Source organism: Sorex fumeus, unplaced genomic scaffold, assembly GCF_029834395.1.
Source record: "Sorex fumeus unplaced genomic scaffold, SorFum_2.1 ptg000039l, whole genome shotgun sequence".
NCBI classification, from domain to species: domain Eukaryota; kingdom Metazoa; phylum Chordata; class Mammalia; order Eulipotyphla; family Soricidae; genus Sorex; species Sorex fumeus.
In genome coordinates, this window is record NW_026606096.1 from 36047643 (window position 1) to 36064856 (window position 17214).

A 17214-nucleotide genomic window follows, 5' to 3' on the forward strand; every position below is an offset into this window, starting at 1 on the left:
CTTCACAGCTGCAGAGATGCCAAACCCCAGGTACACTGGTTTTCGGGGTGAGAGCTCTGGGGTCTCCCGGCGGATAGGGGTGGAGAAGAATCATCCCTGGAACTCTTGCAGCTCACTGCTGCTGCATACGCATCCAAATTTCACAATACCAACAGCCCCTATATCACACTGAGTTCGATGGGAAAGTGACATAGAGGTCATCTGAGCTTAATAAACGAAAAAACAGAAGGATCAACTAGTAAGAGCTTAGTCAGCCCTCGGATGATGACTAACAAAGGAACCACTTCGAGATACACAGAAATATAAACGTTTTCACCAGTTTTCTTTTACAGAAGTATGTTTGATAATTCCATCAGTCATTTTGTTGCAACAAGAAATATAAAATAAATTCTCTTATGCCTATTAAGGGGGCAGCCTTGGGGTGTGGGTGGTAAACTGGGGACAATGATGGAGGGAAGGTTGCACAGGTGGTGGAATTGGAATTGGAATATTGACTGTCCAAAACAACTGAACCATGAACAACTTTGGAAACCACAGTGTTTAAATAAAGTAAAAACAAATGAAAATAGAGAAAACATAACATTTCTTTGCAGAGCTATAATGAAAACCTTCACTGTTACTATTAGACTATTCTGAGGGTCTTCTGACCTTTTCAGTAATGATTGGGATAGATGAATTTAGACATTATTTATTTTTTATTTATTTTTAACTAGTATGTTTAACCTAAACAAGCCATTCATTGCTTTGCATGATTTCAAACACACAGACAGTACCTTTGAACTACTGATTCATAGATGGGCTCTCTTTATTTCAGTCTCCTTTCAGAAATATACACATTTGGGAACCTATTGTGAATGAAAAGCAATAATTCTGAATGCTATTCCTTTTCTTAAAATTTATAATATTGGGGGTCTGGAGCAATAGCACAGTGGGTAAGGCATTTGCCTTGCACACGGCCAACCTGGGTTAGATTCCCAGCATCCCATATGCTCCCCTGAGCACTGCCAGGAGTAACTCCTGAGTGCAGAGCCAGGAGTAACCCCTGTGCATTGCCGAGTGTGACCCAAAAATTAAAAAAAAATTTATAATTTATTGGAACTTACTGTAATTTCTAAGAAGTCTCTGAGAGGAGGGGCTTTTGCAACTTCTAAGCTTCTTATAACTGGCATGCACATACCATCAACAAGGATTGGTTTATGATTAATTTATATTATAGACCATTAATGTACACTCCCATAACTTTTGTTGAGGTATAATTTATTTTATTCTCCACTCGAGAGCAGACACAGCTGACTGTCAAGCAGGCAGACAGTTTGCTCTCTCGATGGTTAGTTAAGCTGCTGTAAAATCCACTTTTTATTCTCTTAAAGTCATTCACAAGATCATGAGAGTTATATGTCCTCCTTCAACAGTTATATGTCCTCCTTGGCTTTTACATGCCTGAAATGGGAAAAAAACACGTTCAGTAACTAAATGGTAAGCCTCAAAAGCATCAAAGAAAACTATTCATTAGCTTCACAACATGCATCAGCTCCACATCATGAAAGCTCATTATCTTTGGGGCTTTCTTCTCTTTGTTCCATTGCTTATAGCTCGAACCTCATGTGCTACAATCACAAGAATTCTCACCAAAGGAACTAGACCATGTTGCCATTGCGTTAGGGACTGGCGGGGATAACCTGCAGAGTACAGACAGAGGGTGGTAGAGAGACTCCAGGGAGGCACCTCTGGGGAAAAAAAAACTCCCACTATGAACTGTGTACTCAGTATTTGTGATTTTTATTATTTTATGACCCTTTCCATTGTACTTAGCATTTTCCATCCTCCAGTTTAGACCTGCATATTCTCTGTGCTTCAATATGTGTTTCTAACACAAGCAGAGTGTTCTATTGTTTTAAAATATGATACGGAACACTGAAGGAAGAACTTTTTATTTCATTAGTGGTTTCTTGATTATATCCCTATGATTATATCCTTATAAAGGTATGAAGAATACTACTTAATACTTTAGAACTAGAACATGCCATTGATATAACTTACATATAGACCTTCATAGATAGGGATTTCTACTATCTACTGTATTTTAGATGTCTTAAAATTTTATCTTACTTTTAGAGACAATGAAATTCTTTGAATCATTCAGTTAGAACTATGAAGACCTCAGTAATTATCCAATAACGTGCCCACCAATAGTAGGATAACTTACGGGTTTCTAACTATTCAGAAAGGAAGGATTAAAAAACAGCTTAGAAAAATGGTAGAATAAAAGAGTTGAAAGGAGAAAGGGAGAAGGAAACAAAGAAGAAGGGAGGAAGGGAGAAAGAAGGGAAGGAAGAAAGGAAAGAAGGGAGGGAGGAAGGAAGGAAGGAAGGAAGGAAGGAAGGAAGGGAAAAAGGAAGGAAGAAAGGAAGGAAGGAAGGGAAAAAGGAAGGAAGGAAGGGAAAAAGGAAGGAAGGAAGGAAGGAATCGAAAAAGGAAGGAAGGAAGGAAGGAAGGAAGGAAGGAAGGAAGGAAGGAAGGAAGGGAAAAAGGAAGGAAGGAATCGAAAAAGGAAGGAAGGAAGGAAGGAAGGAAGGAAGGAAGGAAGGAAGGAAGGGAGGGAGGAAGGAAGGAAGGAAGGAAGGAAGGAAGGAAGGAAAAGAGGAAGGAAGAAAGGAAGGAAGGAAGGAAGGAAGGGAAAAAGGAAGGAAGGAAGGAAGCGAAAAAGGAAGGAAGGAAGGAAGGGAGGAATGAAGAGAGGAAGGAAGGAAAAGAGGAAGGAAGGAAGGAAGGAAGGAAGGAAGGAAGGAAGGAAGGAAGGAAGGAAGGAAGGAAGGGAGGGAGGGAGGGAGGGGGAGGGAAGGGGAGGGAAGGGGAGGGAGAAGAGAGGGAAGATCCATGTGTACAGTAGTATATTGGAGTTACATAAATTCACAGATCACTTACAGAGGATAAAGTTCTATAAATTTGCATCTGGGAAGGTAAAATATTCTCTTGTGTGTACTTCTGCAGGTAGAAGCTACATCATCATGCTGTTTGCTCAAATCCAATTTGAAAAATTATGATGCCACCATCCAAGTCATCCCTTTTAAAGCACAGAAAGACTCTCTAGAACTTCAGAATCATCCCCAGTCAGAGCTCTGGCTCTCTCTCCAGGTCTTTAGCTCTCAGTTGTGATTCAGTTCAACGGCAGAGCCGAAGGGCTTCACCTATGTCTGTCTGCCACTTCACACTTTCAGATGGAAAGGTCAGCTCAAGCACAGCCATTCTGGACCTGTCTTGGTGAGAGGATAGCTCAAATTTGGAAGCATTTAGCATTTAGAGAAATAAAATACACTAACAGGATTGATAAAGTATTGTCCAAAGAAGCTTAATAATAAGTTGGCATTTTTGTGCCAAGAAGGAATTAATTTTATTGAAAACGTTTGGGTAATGAATATTCCCCTTCAAAAATTCCATTATACTTGAAAGTTAACAGCCTAAAACTGTTGCACACTTCAAGCTGTTTGCTGAGTCTGGAAGCTTTGTGATTCAGATTAATCCCATGGTGACTGCCTCCACCCCCATTGTTTTCTTTATTAGGAAGCAAAGATTCCCATATGTTTCCTTGTAAGACAGAATGACTCAGGCGTTTTATATTTAAGGCACCCTTGGATAGCTGCTTCAGATTTTCTATGCTGGGACAAGAGCACAGCAATCAACTGTGATAAAATTGATAAAATTGTGGAGAACAGCCCTGGAGACAGGCTTTTCTGTGCTGGCTGAAAATATGCAGAAAATCTAAATCTGTTCAATGCTATTATTTGCCAATATATCACAAATGAAATTTTGATTCCTTCATTAAATCTAATCAAATAATAGGAGTGATTGCATTGGCCAAGATAGACATCAGAGGTAACATATTTATTCCAAGTGACTCCAGCGACTTATTTATAAGAATTCCTGAGTGGTACCAAGGGCAGAAACGTGAAAGGACTTCTCCACTTTTCTCAGGACTCTGGTCCTACCACATTTTCTTTAGGGACAGTGTAGAACATATGGGGAAACTTTGGGTAATTAATTTATATAGACTTCTGCCTCTTTACCCTAAAAGATAGAATGAGAAAAACACTTTACCCATCCTATCTCCATTCTATACATGCCTTCATTCTTTTATTTTCTTCATCAGTGAGATTTAGCACCACTATCTCAACCAAAAGTCTTGACTTATAAAACAAGCAAATAAACAGAAAATTTACAAGTAAACAATGATTCTCCACTGATAACTTTAAAAATCCATGAACCCAGGAAGGGGGAAAAAATCCATAATCCTTATAGTGCCTACACTCCAATTAGTTCTCATTTCTTTCTCATCCTCTGCCAATTTCTTCTTAGTGGAGCCTCAATAACTTCTGCCTGGATCATAAACTCATACTTATATATCCTGCATCCAGGGCTGAAAAACCATTGTTTAACTTGGTGTCAAAGTAGAATTTGCACTACGCACAGTAAAACTGGAAAGATTTTTCTTTTAGTGTGTTGCAATACAGAAAAGAGACTAAACTCAGTTCCACAGGAAAAATGTGCCGTAGTTCTGGGGTGGGAGAAATTGTAGGCCACCCCACCCATGTTTGCTAATTGACCTTATCCAAAGGAAAAGTAAACTCTCCCCTAGCCTTCGTGATAGGAAATAATTTTCGAAAGTGGAACAAGGCCTAAAGTTGGGCTCCAACCCTTTCATAGAACCTGGGGAATATGATTCTCTCTCCTCTGACAAATTTATTCCCAAAGGATAACTGCCACTTCTCTGAGAAAGCTATTTGCAGCAACATTAAGAGCTGGGTAAGAAGCTCTAAGGAGATGAACTCACATCACAAAGTGATAAGAAAATAATTTACAAACATTTTCTAAAGGAAATGTTCTAAGAGGGAGGTCTCTGGTCCAACAGACAACTGTCAAAAGATGAGCAGAGTGGAAGGAAATTCTAAGGTTCTTTTGGAACAGGGAGCAGAACTCTTTGAAGTGCAAATATGGACATGTGAGCTCTTCTGTTGAAGAGTCTTTGATTCCTGTTTTCATGAGGATAAACTGGAACCTCCTAACTTGTCCCTTAAGACCTTTACCATTCTGACATTGACGCTTGTTGTTCATACCCGGGACTTTGGAAGAGTTGCGAATCTCTGAGGGGCTCTGAGTCCCCACCCATCACACTCATCTTTGTCTTCCTGCTACCTGGGATACCTTTCCTGGTATTATTTTCCTTGCTTTCTTCTTCGTCATTGCCTCTCAGAAGAAGGCAGTATGAAGTTACTTGTTCTTCCAATGGACACAGAGCAACTTGAACATAAGTCCTTTCCCCGACTTAGACCATTATATTATTGTCGGGTTCTCTAAATCTCTCCAAGGTAGGAACGGGCATTAAGTTGAAGTTTATCAGCTCTTTATAGCACCTGTTAAAGCATTGATGACCCTGAAAAATGCTGTTTTCATATGCTCTAACAAAATTAAAGATGGAGTTCATAGAAATAATACCAAGGCTTCCAGTTGGAGCTCTGAAAGCTTCTTTCTCAGTGGCTGCATGCCACCATCTTTTGAAAATAAATCTTTTTCAACTAATAGTCAAGTGTAATTTGGACCCATATCTGGATAAAGTATATGATTAAGTCCACTTTTAAACATCTGTGATAAATGTCTTTTTCCTGTGATTTACAAAAAAAATAGCTTTCTAGGTTTTGAGCAAAAAGCATATTGTTTAACTGATGACTGAGATTCAAGGACTTGCAAGGACAAAACTGACTCAGATAAATGAGATTGATAGATGTCTATTACCACATTTGTCTCAGTACTTTACTAACGTTTGCAAAGCTGACTTGGGTAGGGCGCTGCTGTCTCCTCTGGGAGTTCTCAGTAAATCTATGTTGACTAAATATTTCCCCATGTTCCATTGTTTAAGGGATTGAGTCCCCTGGCTTAAAAAGTTGAACATATTTGCAGCCCTGTAAAATCATTCTCTATGTGATAATGAATTCATTAGTCAGGCTTCTTGGAATGCTCAGACACTTCACTGAACAGCTGTCTTACACCTGCTAGTGAATGAACTTCCCTCATGAAATGTGCTTAGTTCAATTTAAAGTTGGCTTCATATCTGTGAACATGAATTATTTAAATCCCTAAAGACCTAAGCAGAAAAAGACATTCTTTAAAAGTTCTTTACAAGACAACGCAACACTGGCTATATAAAGTTAACTCCATAGAGGAGGTACGTGTTCTGGGTAATGTCTACTGGACAAAAAAAAATAAGATTGGAAGGCTTTAAAATTGTTGAATAAAATTTACTTATGGTGAAATACAGGCAGACTCATCAAAGGTTTTGTCAAGTGCATACATTAGTATAATCCATACCTTCATGAGGACCTGAATGTTTTTTTAATCCCCACAATGTATGTCCTTTCTAGTTAAAACAACATCTGAAGGGAATACTCTGAGTTTCTTTTGCCTGTCCTAGAACTTTACATTAATGGAATCTTATAATGAGTACTTATCTACATCTTCCTTTTTTCTTCATTAAGTATACTGGTTGTGGTAAAATTTGTAATGATAAATCTCAAGCTCCTTCTACATTGTGTATTTTAGCAGTTTGTTCCTTTTTATAGCCCTGCAGGCAACTTAGAGTATCTCGCCTGCACGGCAAAGCCTGGCAAGCTACCCATGACGTATTCGATATGCCAAACACAGTAACAATTGTCACAATGGAGATGTTACTTGGCCCGCTCGAGCAAATTGACGACCAACAGGAGGACAGTGACAGTTACAGAACTATATGATGGTATCAGATTTTGTTAATCTATTCTCTTGTGAATGAATGTTTGATTTGCTTCCAGTTGGAAAGTTATCAAGACTAAAGCTGCTATGAAAATAATTATGCCCATCTTTGCAATTGGTGGGTTATACAAGTATGTTGAAACATCATATGATATTGCCATACTGTTTCCCAAAGTTGTTTGGATTTTAGCAGACTCAGAAATCACAGAGGGTTCTGATTACTCCAGATCTTCTCCAATATTTGATGTTCTCAGTCTTTTTCATTGTAACTGTTCTTGTTCATGTCTTGTAAGTTCTTATGTATGGTTTTGAACAACACTTACCTGTTAACTAAAAATTGGAGTACTTTTTTCTATGCTTACATCATTCATATATCTTTCTGGGTGAGACAGAATTTACAAGTGGGACTCTTTGTTTTTCTTTTCAATTGTGAAATTACAAGTGTTCCTTATTTATTCTGGGGACTATCTTTTGCCAGATATTTGTGTTACAAAATATTTTTTCCAATTCAAGACTTGCCTATTTATTTTCTTAATAAATAATAGTGAATTTTTATGAGCAGAAGCTTTAGTTTTGATGGAGTGCATGTATCAATAATTTTCTTTTATGGCTAGTGCTTTTCCAAGCCTGCTCTAAGAAATCTTTGCTTAAATCAAAGTAGCAAAGTTTCTCCTATATTCTTTTTTCAGACATTTTATAGTCTTAGCTTTAAGTCTATGATCCATTTCAAATTATATTTTATTTACGGTGTGAGATGGCTTTTTAAAAATAGTATGTCCAATTCTCCAGGCTCTGTTTGTTGAAGAGATTTTGATGTCTTCAGTGATCACTCTTGTACCCTTGTCTGAAGCCCTTTAGCTTTAATGTAGGCAGATTTATTTCCAGTCTCCTCTAGTAATAAAAACCACTGAGCCATCTCCAGTGTCAGACCTTGGGCAAGGAGGTAGAGGTCCCCCAAACGCCCTATTTCTTAACCATAGTATCTCTGCACAGACTGTTTAGTGAGGGAGCTGAGGTCTCGGCTTCCTCCAGCAATTGATCAGCTGTGGATAAAGAACTGGGGCTTCCTGGGATGCTTCTTTTAGATGTTTCTACTGCCATTATATTCACACTCTCTATATGGGTGTGACCCAAAGGGTTTTTCTCCCCCTTTTTTCCCTTTCATTCTCCTGCATGACTATGGTCTTTCTCAGATGAAGGCCTGGGATCAGGTGGGGGTCTTCTCTCAGCTCCCCTTCTCTCTCTTCAGAAAACTATGGATAGGGCTCTGTTCCTCTGTTCCTTTGTCATCTCCAACTTCCCTGTTGAACCACAGTGAAGCCCAATGTCATAGAATTGGATTGTAGGTTCTCGTGAGTGACACTCTCATGGCTTCTAAACCCTTATGAATCTTATATCAACCTTTCAAAAGTATTCAACGTTTACTTGCTTTCTTCCTACTGTAACTAAGAGTACTTCTTCTTGGTCTTTGTTGCCAAAGATGAGATTAACCTTGGAGTCCATCTCTCTTAAGAGAACTTGGCATTTCCATATATTATTATGTTACTTTGAGGTCTTAGATATTTGAAATATTTAAAATAATATATATCTTTAGATGATATTCTGGGCCGTCATTTGATAAGTGACTGACTACTTTCATCAAAATAAAAAAAAGGTAACACAGGGACAGTCTTCTGGATCAATAAGATCTGAAACCAGAAGCACCTGCTGTTCCTAGTGTCCAAACTATTTAGCAAAATGAGAAATAAATCTGTGGAGAGTACAGTCATTTTCATAGCAACTACTGGAACTAAAGGAAGGAATTTAATAGGATTTTCAGTCATTTTTAAAAGCATTTGTATAATCAATGGCCTCTTTTTTTTAGATTTTATTATCTTTAATGAACTATTTTAACATTTTATAAATCTTCATATTGTTACAGTTTTCAGCAGTAAATATAGTAATGACAGCAATAAATCCACTGGAATTTGAGATTCCTCTGATGAAATAATACAAAAGATAGAAACACTTAGAAACAGTACGGCAAAATGTGATCTCCAGATCAGAGATGGAAACTAACAGTCACAATCATTACAATGTTAGTCTATAGAGAAATATGAGTGAATATGTAATTGTGAGCTTCACCTTTCTAATAAATTTTGAGGGCCGTTATTTGACCTGCAGATCCCTAAAACGCTGTAATAAGCATTGAAAGCAGAGGAGACAAGCACACTAAAAGTGATTCGAGAAATGATTGCCAAAGCAAAGAAGTGCTTTTATTTTTCAACATTTGTGACCTTCACTTATACTCTGTAGTACAAAAGGGCATAATCCCTATACAATGGCATATATGTCATAAAAATGAATTTTATAAAGTCTGAAGATCATAACATATATTCAAAAATGCATATAGCTATCTTTTAGTAAATTAATCCATCAGTTAATTGAGGGATAATTTCGTTCTCAAGATATATCCAAAGTACATACAAAGGATCAACAAATGTTAGCAATATGTGACCAAAATTTTTTACTTTTACGTTTACAGAAAAACTGTTGGTTTTCAATTTAAAAATTTAAGAAAGTTGTCACTATTGTAGGTTTATTATAATTTGGGTTAAGAAAAAGTAGATGGCTTCAGTTTTTTTTAACAGTTCTCTGAACTACTCACAAATAAGAAGTTACACGATTTTGATCATTAAAAAATATAAATAGCCTATACTTCCCAACTGGATACAGAATGTGCAGTATATAAAAAAAATAAGGTTTTATGCTGAAATGACAACAACAACAACAACAACAAAACCAAACCTATTTCTAGAAAAGCCCTTGGGGATACAACTTCTCATTTTGTTTACATGAGAATAAATAAGTCAATGGCCTTTTTTCAAATCCTTAAAATAGAAATTTGCCAGGAATGACGATTATGTTATGAATGGCTATAACTTCAGGGTTGTACCAGGCCAAAGTTATTTGAGCTAATTCACCTTAAAACAAACAACAGCAACAAGAACACACACGCTATTTAGCAGAATGGATCGCAGTTCTGGCTCATTAGTGCACAGTATTTACATAGTAATAACCATCAAGCCCCAAGTATCAATTGAACCGCAAACATGGTATTGCGATATTGGCATGGGGGGGGGGGAGTTTGTGATGAGAATTGTAGTAAATGAAAATGAAAGGTCCTCATTTTCAGAGAAGAAAGTCAGTAGATACTATCTAGGATCAAAAATTGTTGCCAATTAGAAGTTAGGTATCAATGGTGTTCAGAACATTAGAGATAAGAGATAAGAAAGGGTTAAAGTGATTCATGGTGGATCTCTCCTGGGAACACTTGGGGGCATGGGTAATGGGACAGTTTATGTTCCATCATCAGACTTTGTGTGCTAACTGGCCTGTGAAAAAATCATGTAGATGGGTTGTTTTGATAAAAAATGAGACAAATTTAATAGAGTTGAACTGTCTTATGTAGATCCTACAGACACATCTGAACAAAATGATCTCTTCTCCCTTTATATATTTCACGTCAAAATGTAATTCCTCAATTTGGGATATTACTGTGGTTTTTGTACTTCCATGTTTAAGGAAAGAAAATCCAAGTGTCAAAAAATATTTAACACGCTTGAGTCTGGATACCAACTCCCATGTTTAAATACTTATGAATATCTTACTGCTCTAAATTAGTGGTCCACATTAGTATTTGGTATAGGAATACACACCATTAAAAGCAACACCAGGGAGGGGTGGAGAGAAGCTATCAAATTAGCTGAAATGATACAACTAAAGGAGGAAGACTATTCTTCTTCGGTCTAGTTAGAAGGATATTTTAATGTGTTGGGAGAAAAAAACAAAAGAATGGATAAAGTGGCATTAACTATTGTGTACTTTCAGAGTCTCTGGAATAACCAATTCACTGGCAGTATGTCACGGTCCTCCCGTTGTTCATCAATTTGCTCGAGCAGGCCCAGTAACATCTCCATTGTGACACTTGTTACTGTGTTTGACATATTGAATACATCACGGGTAGCTTGCCAGGCTTTGCCCTGCGGGTGAGATACTCTCGGTAGCTTGCCGGGCTCTTAGAGAGGGCCGGAGGAATACTCTAGCTCAAATTTTAAGATCCAAAGATATTCCCATATTGCTTTCCTTGCAATACTTCCCACTTTTATTAGGTCACAGAGAAAAGTGTTTGAGAAAACACAAGTATCTTTGGAGTCATCACTTGGAACTAGGTTGTCTAAAGAAAACATACCAGATTTGGAGAGTCAGCTACATGGACAGGAGGCAGGGTTCAAACCCTTCACTACAAGATTCCACAGCACTGCCAGGAGCAACCCCTGAGCAGCACGGAAATAAACCCTGAGCACTGATGCATCCATAAAACAAACAAAAAATGTCATGCAATGAAATTTTCTGTTTTTTTTTTCTCTCTCTCACCTCCTCCTACTAAATGGTGGGGTATTGCTAAACAATTTGATCTGTTTGTTTTTCAGGATTTTCAAAACATATGCAACAGATTTTTTTCTTTTTCTTCCCCCTCCCCCTTTTTCTGAGGGAGGTAGGGACTTGGGGAACTTACAATGGTTCTCAGGGAGCCATTTCTGTGTCTATTCAGGATTACTGGGAAATGCTTGGGGACCATCTGTAGTACCAGGACTTGACTCAGGTTAGCTGCATGCAAGGCAAGCTCCTAAACCCTCTCTGATCTCTGCTCCTCAATAGAAGCCTTGTATGTATTGGTTCCAACTTTTCTTTTTGAGTCGTCCATAACAGTCACACAAACTTAAATTCTTAGAGTAAATGAAACGCAGGTAACCATGATCACATATAATTTCCTTGGGATTAATTTCCAAAAGCAGTTGGTTCATTTCGCATGATAGTAAATGACTCTTGGGGCAAATAATTTATACTTATATATATATATATTTTTTTCTTTTTTATTAGTGAAACACCATGAGGTACAGTTGTAGATTTACAAATTTTTGTGCTTGGATCTCGGTCATACCACGATCAAATACCCATCCCTCCACCAGTGCCCATTTTCCACCACCAGGATAATATCCCTCCCCCCCATCCTCCCATCCCCCCATCCCCCCCTGCCACTGTGGCAGGGCATTCCCCCCTTGTTCTCTCTCTCCTCCTGGGCGCTGTGATCAGCCAAAGAGGCATTGAATATTTTTAATCTTAAATCTTCCTTAAGATCATTTGCCTTTATTAAGTGGAAGTTCAGATATCCCTTTTCCCACCTATTAAAAAAATTTAGAGTGAAAATAAGCCTTATCAAAATAGAGAAATATACCTGTTGGGTTGTTATTGGTTCTTTCTTTAGGAAAGGCAGATTAAGTACGCGATCATTACATCAATCCCACTAGCTCTGTTCAGAGAAAGGCTAATTCAGAATCATTGCAAAGTCTCTGTGCACAGTCACAAATCTCAGTGAAGCCACTGTAAGCAAAGTCAAGAGGAGAGCACCAAAAGTGGACAATGATGATATTTACAGCATTCAGCTGAAGAGAAGAACAACATGGAGGGCGGGATCCACAGATCCCGAAGAAAAAAAAAAAACAGGTTCCAAAAAGTGCCGAGATCATCGGGAAGCCCCAGATGGGGTAGGTACCACATCCCGCCTCCCCCAGATGGAACCCCGGTGACCAGAAGCCTCTACAACCACAGCTCGAGTATGCGGGAACTTGGACTTTTCCTCAAAACCGCGCAGCCGCTCACGCGGCCGCGCGACATCTCTCTATATACAAACTGATCCATGGGAAGTAAATGACCCAACGTTTCTCTCTGAAAATCATAGTTAAGTTTGGAGCATGGCCACAGCCCCAGAAACACAAGGACTTAATGCATAACCCAGCAGCTTGGAGCAGAAAAGTGAACGGGCTATGTGTTAATCCAGGTCATCATGACTGTCCGGAGGGGAAAGGGTGTTGCCCCATTCGCCCTCTCCTCTCTGGAAAGAAAGATGGCGGCCACATGGGAGCCTTGTGGACAGCAGGTATGAGCCGGGGGTGTGGGGGCGACTAAAACCTCATGGGAAAGGGGGCGTTCTGGTCCATCCTTCACGCCCTAACGAGGTCACCAGTTGCCCCCCGCGAGCGGCTCTCCAGCACGGCCACGGCCCCAGAAGCACAAGAACTTAATGCAGAACCCAGCAGCTGGGAGCAGAAAAGTGAAAGGACTATGCGTTAATCCAGGCCATCATGTCTGCCCGGAGGGGAAAGGGTGTTGGTCCCTTCCACCCTCCTCCCTCTGGAAAGAAAGATGGCGGCCACATGGGAGCCTTGTGGACAGCAGGTATGAGCCGGGGATGTGGGGGCAACTAAAACCTCATGGGAAGGGGGGCGTTCCGGTCCATCCTTCACGCCCTACCGAGGTCACCAGTTGCCCCCCCACTAGCGGCTCTCCAGCACGGCCACGGCACCAGAAGCACAAGGACTTAATGCAGAACCCGGAAGCTTGGAGCAGAAAAGTGAACGGACCATGCGTTAATCCAGGCCATCAAGTCTGCCGGAGGAGAAAGGGTGTTGCCCCATTCGCCTTCTCCTCTCTGGAAAGAAAGATGGCGGCCGCATGGGAGCCTTGTGGACAGCAGGTATGAGCCGGGGGTGTGGGGGCGACTAAAACCTCATGGGAAGGGGGGCGTTCCGGTCCATCCTTCACGCCCTACCGAGGTCACCAGTTGCCCCCCGCGAGTGGCTCTCCAGCACGGCCACGACTCCAGAGCACAGAAACCAATTTCTTAACTATCTGACTTTCAGTAGAAATACTTCCAGGGTCAATAAGTAAAATAGCAGAAATCCAAAACCAACATATAATTCTTGAACCCAGCTGTAGAAAGCAAATCACTTCACAATGCTTTGTCAGCATGTCTGATTCGGGGGGGCGGTAAACTCTAAATAATAGTGGTGAATCTTTTATTGAAACAATGAATCTAATCAAAGCAGATAGAGTGTTAACTAGAATTCATCTGCCCCACAGGGACTGGGAGGGGTGGGGGGTGGGGTTTTATTGGGGTTCTTCATGGTAAAAAATAAGTTTTGGTAAAGGGAAATGTGCTTGATATTTGCATGACTGAGACCTAAACCTGAAAGCTTTGTAACCTTTCCCATGGTGATTCAATAAATAAATAAATTAATTAAAAATAAAAAAAAAGTGGACAATGATGTCTACTAAGGGAACAGGCACTTGCATCCTGAAGCTTTTCCATTGTGTCCCTCTTGGCACGCTCTTTTTCTGAATCTGCTCACTGAGGCCAAATCAAAGAAAAGAGAGTAGGTAAAATTCAAATCTCAGGTCAAGTTCTGGCTGTGAGAGACTGGTCCCTATGTCAGTGTGAGAGGAGTAAACTATCTCTAGTAATGAATAGTGCAAGCTTAGAGTCATGGGAACTCTTTTCCCCTGGGAAATTCATGAGCTTCTACCTGCTGGTTCTTGAGACTCTCCCTTCTACTTAAGTCACTTAGAGCCAAACTCTGTCTCATGGTCATGCTACGTTTTATGTCATAGTGACTCTCAGCACAGTTTAAAGTCTGTCCATTCCCTCTTTCAGAAGACTTTGCAGTATTCTAAATCTATCTTTCTACATAGAAGAAAATGTTTCCCTTAATTTTTTTTCTCTTAGGGTGAATCTTTTTTCTTATTTTTCCACATATGGAACTGTTAGTGTTGATAATACCAGTAGAATGTTTTGAGTTAGCTCAAACAACAAGATGAGCAAGTAGATGAAGAGGAAAGAAGAGAGATTAGGAGGAGACCTAAGAATAGATATTGGGAGAATAATCATTAAATAAAATGTAAATGGTTAAACTTTGGGGGAAATAATAATTTAAGAGCCCCCTTAAGCTCCATCAATAACTGAAAATAAAGAATCAGGTTATTTCAAGATGAAATGGTGATATGTGGGCTTATATTTAGGTTAATATAAACTTTTGTTTTTGTTTTTCTGGTTTTTTTTGGCTTTTTGGGTAACACCTAGTGATGCACGGGGGTTTCTCCAGGCTTTGCACTCAAGAATTACTCCTGTGGGTGCTCAGGGGACCATATGGGATGCTGGGAATCGAACCCGGGTTGGCCGCGTGCAAGGCAAATGCCCTACACCCTGTACTATCACTCCAGCCCCGAATATATCCTTTCTAATCAAGATACTAAGGGCTGGAATCACAAAGCAAACATTTGTCTTATTGACCACAACATTCAAATCTTCTCATCAAAAACATGACAGCTATACATGATAATATCCTGAGTCCTTTTTATACCCACAGTTCTTTGAAGAAAGTAGGCTATATTTTATCAGCTGTTTCACTCTCTTAGTTTCACTAACAGTAGAGAATGCACACAAAGAAAAGACAAAATAGAATACTAGTTTATTATTTGGGTAATGACTAATCCTATTCTTGCTTCCATCACTTACATAAATACTGCACACTACAACAAACTGAGACCTTGGCTTGGCTCAGGAGTCTTGGGTAAGAATTCTTATTGCCTAAATTCCAACCTTTGAACTTGATTCCACTTACTCACCCAACCACAAGATCTGGAGCCAAAAAAAAGAATTATGTTTTTAAGTCACCCGTGGACTCGGTCACAGTCTGACAAATTGAGCTGCAAGTAGGGCTGGTGCTAAGGCAGCAGGATAAATGGCCAGGCCCAGAGCCACACACTGAATGCGGAAGTATAACATCAGGAAAGATGCCCACGATACCCACATCTGACTTTGAAGCCCGGGCCCTGACTACTAGTGGAAGAAGTCTTAGACTAAGTAGATTAACCCTCTTCCTCCTGAAAGGAGAAGAATGAGCTATAGAAAAGTCAAGGTATTTTCTCCAATATTTTGTTAAATTTGATAGTTTATGCTTTGTTATAGTAGTTACATGGTGGCAAACGCTGTTTCGCTTCTGCTCATCACTAGTGATACAGAGCGCCATTCAGCAATAACACTTCTTTAAATTTATCCATGTCCTTCAACAGAACTTTCTATTTTAGGGATAATTAAAAAATATATATATAAAATTATCTCCTGGAAGAGATCATTTGTTACAATGAAAGAGACTTCAATGTCTGAAAATAGGGGAGCAAAGACTTTTGTCAATCAGGTATTATATAGATACATGGAAAAATGAATGTCCATTAAAATGAAGCTCACAATAAATTAGGTGAGAATAAATTGCGAAACGTGATATGTAATGTAATCTTATATCCATATTTTAAATACACATATAAAAATGACAGTTTATGAAAACAACTTCATAGTGATTATATCTAGGTGGCCACACAAAGTGTGATTTTAACATTTTCCTTACTAAAATATGAATTCTCTATTCTCATAGCAAACAGGAGACTTGTAATACAAACAATGATAAATATTGGATCAATTATGATGAAAGGCACAGATAGGTCCAGAATACGGGGACAACATAAATATCTGGTTTATGGAGGGACCACTTCCTGAAAACTCAACAATTGAGCCAAAAAACGTACTAAGAGTCTTTAATTTGGTGCTGGGTTTGGGTTCCCTCAAATATTGATATTCCCTCTTCCTTTTTGACCCTGCATTATTCACTGTCAGCCACAGGTGATCCCATTTTTAGCTCTGCAGAATCATTCATCTACCCATCTGGCCACAAAAGTGGGAGGAATTTGCAAGTGGAATGTATGGATGATTTACTGCTTCCCTGGGGGAATGCAAAAAAGAAAAAAGATTTCTTCAGACAGAAACTTGCCACAAATTTGATGTCTATTCTGGGAAGCAAATCCTATCAGCTTAAAATAACTTGATTGCACTCCTCAAATAAGATTTAGATAATGGGACCCTATCTGTGTTTTTTGAGGATGAATAATGGCACCACGCATCCAGATGTCCTCAAGTAAAAGATTCCTGGGCAAGTGGCAACTTGCTCCTAAGTTTGACAGAGAAGGTAGAATTGAATTAGAGAGAGTAAGGACGGAGCACTGCAGGATGGCACAAAAGATGCAATTAGGGAAGGAGAGGATTTTGCTGCTTTGTAACTTATTTATTTATTTATTTATTTGCTTTTTTGGGTCACACCCGGCGATTCACAGGGGTCACTCCTGGCTCTGTACTCAGGAATTACCCCTGATGGTGCTCAGGGGACCATATGGGATGCAGGGAATCAAACCTGGGTTGGCCACGTGCAAGGCAAATGCCCTACCCGCTGTGCTATGGCTCCAGCTCCTGTAATTCATTATTTATTTTACTTTTTATTGAACCACCATGAGATAGCCCGCATTACAAAGCTTTTTATGATTGGGTTTCAGTCATACAGTATTCCAATGCCTATCCCTCCACCAGTGTACATTTCCCAGCATTGGTGTCCCAAGTTTTCCTCCCATAATCCCCCAACTCTACTCCCTACAGCCTGCCTCTATGGCCGGCGCTTTTCTTCTCTCTCTCTCTCTCTCTCTCTCTCTCTCTCTCTCTCTCTCTCTCTC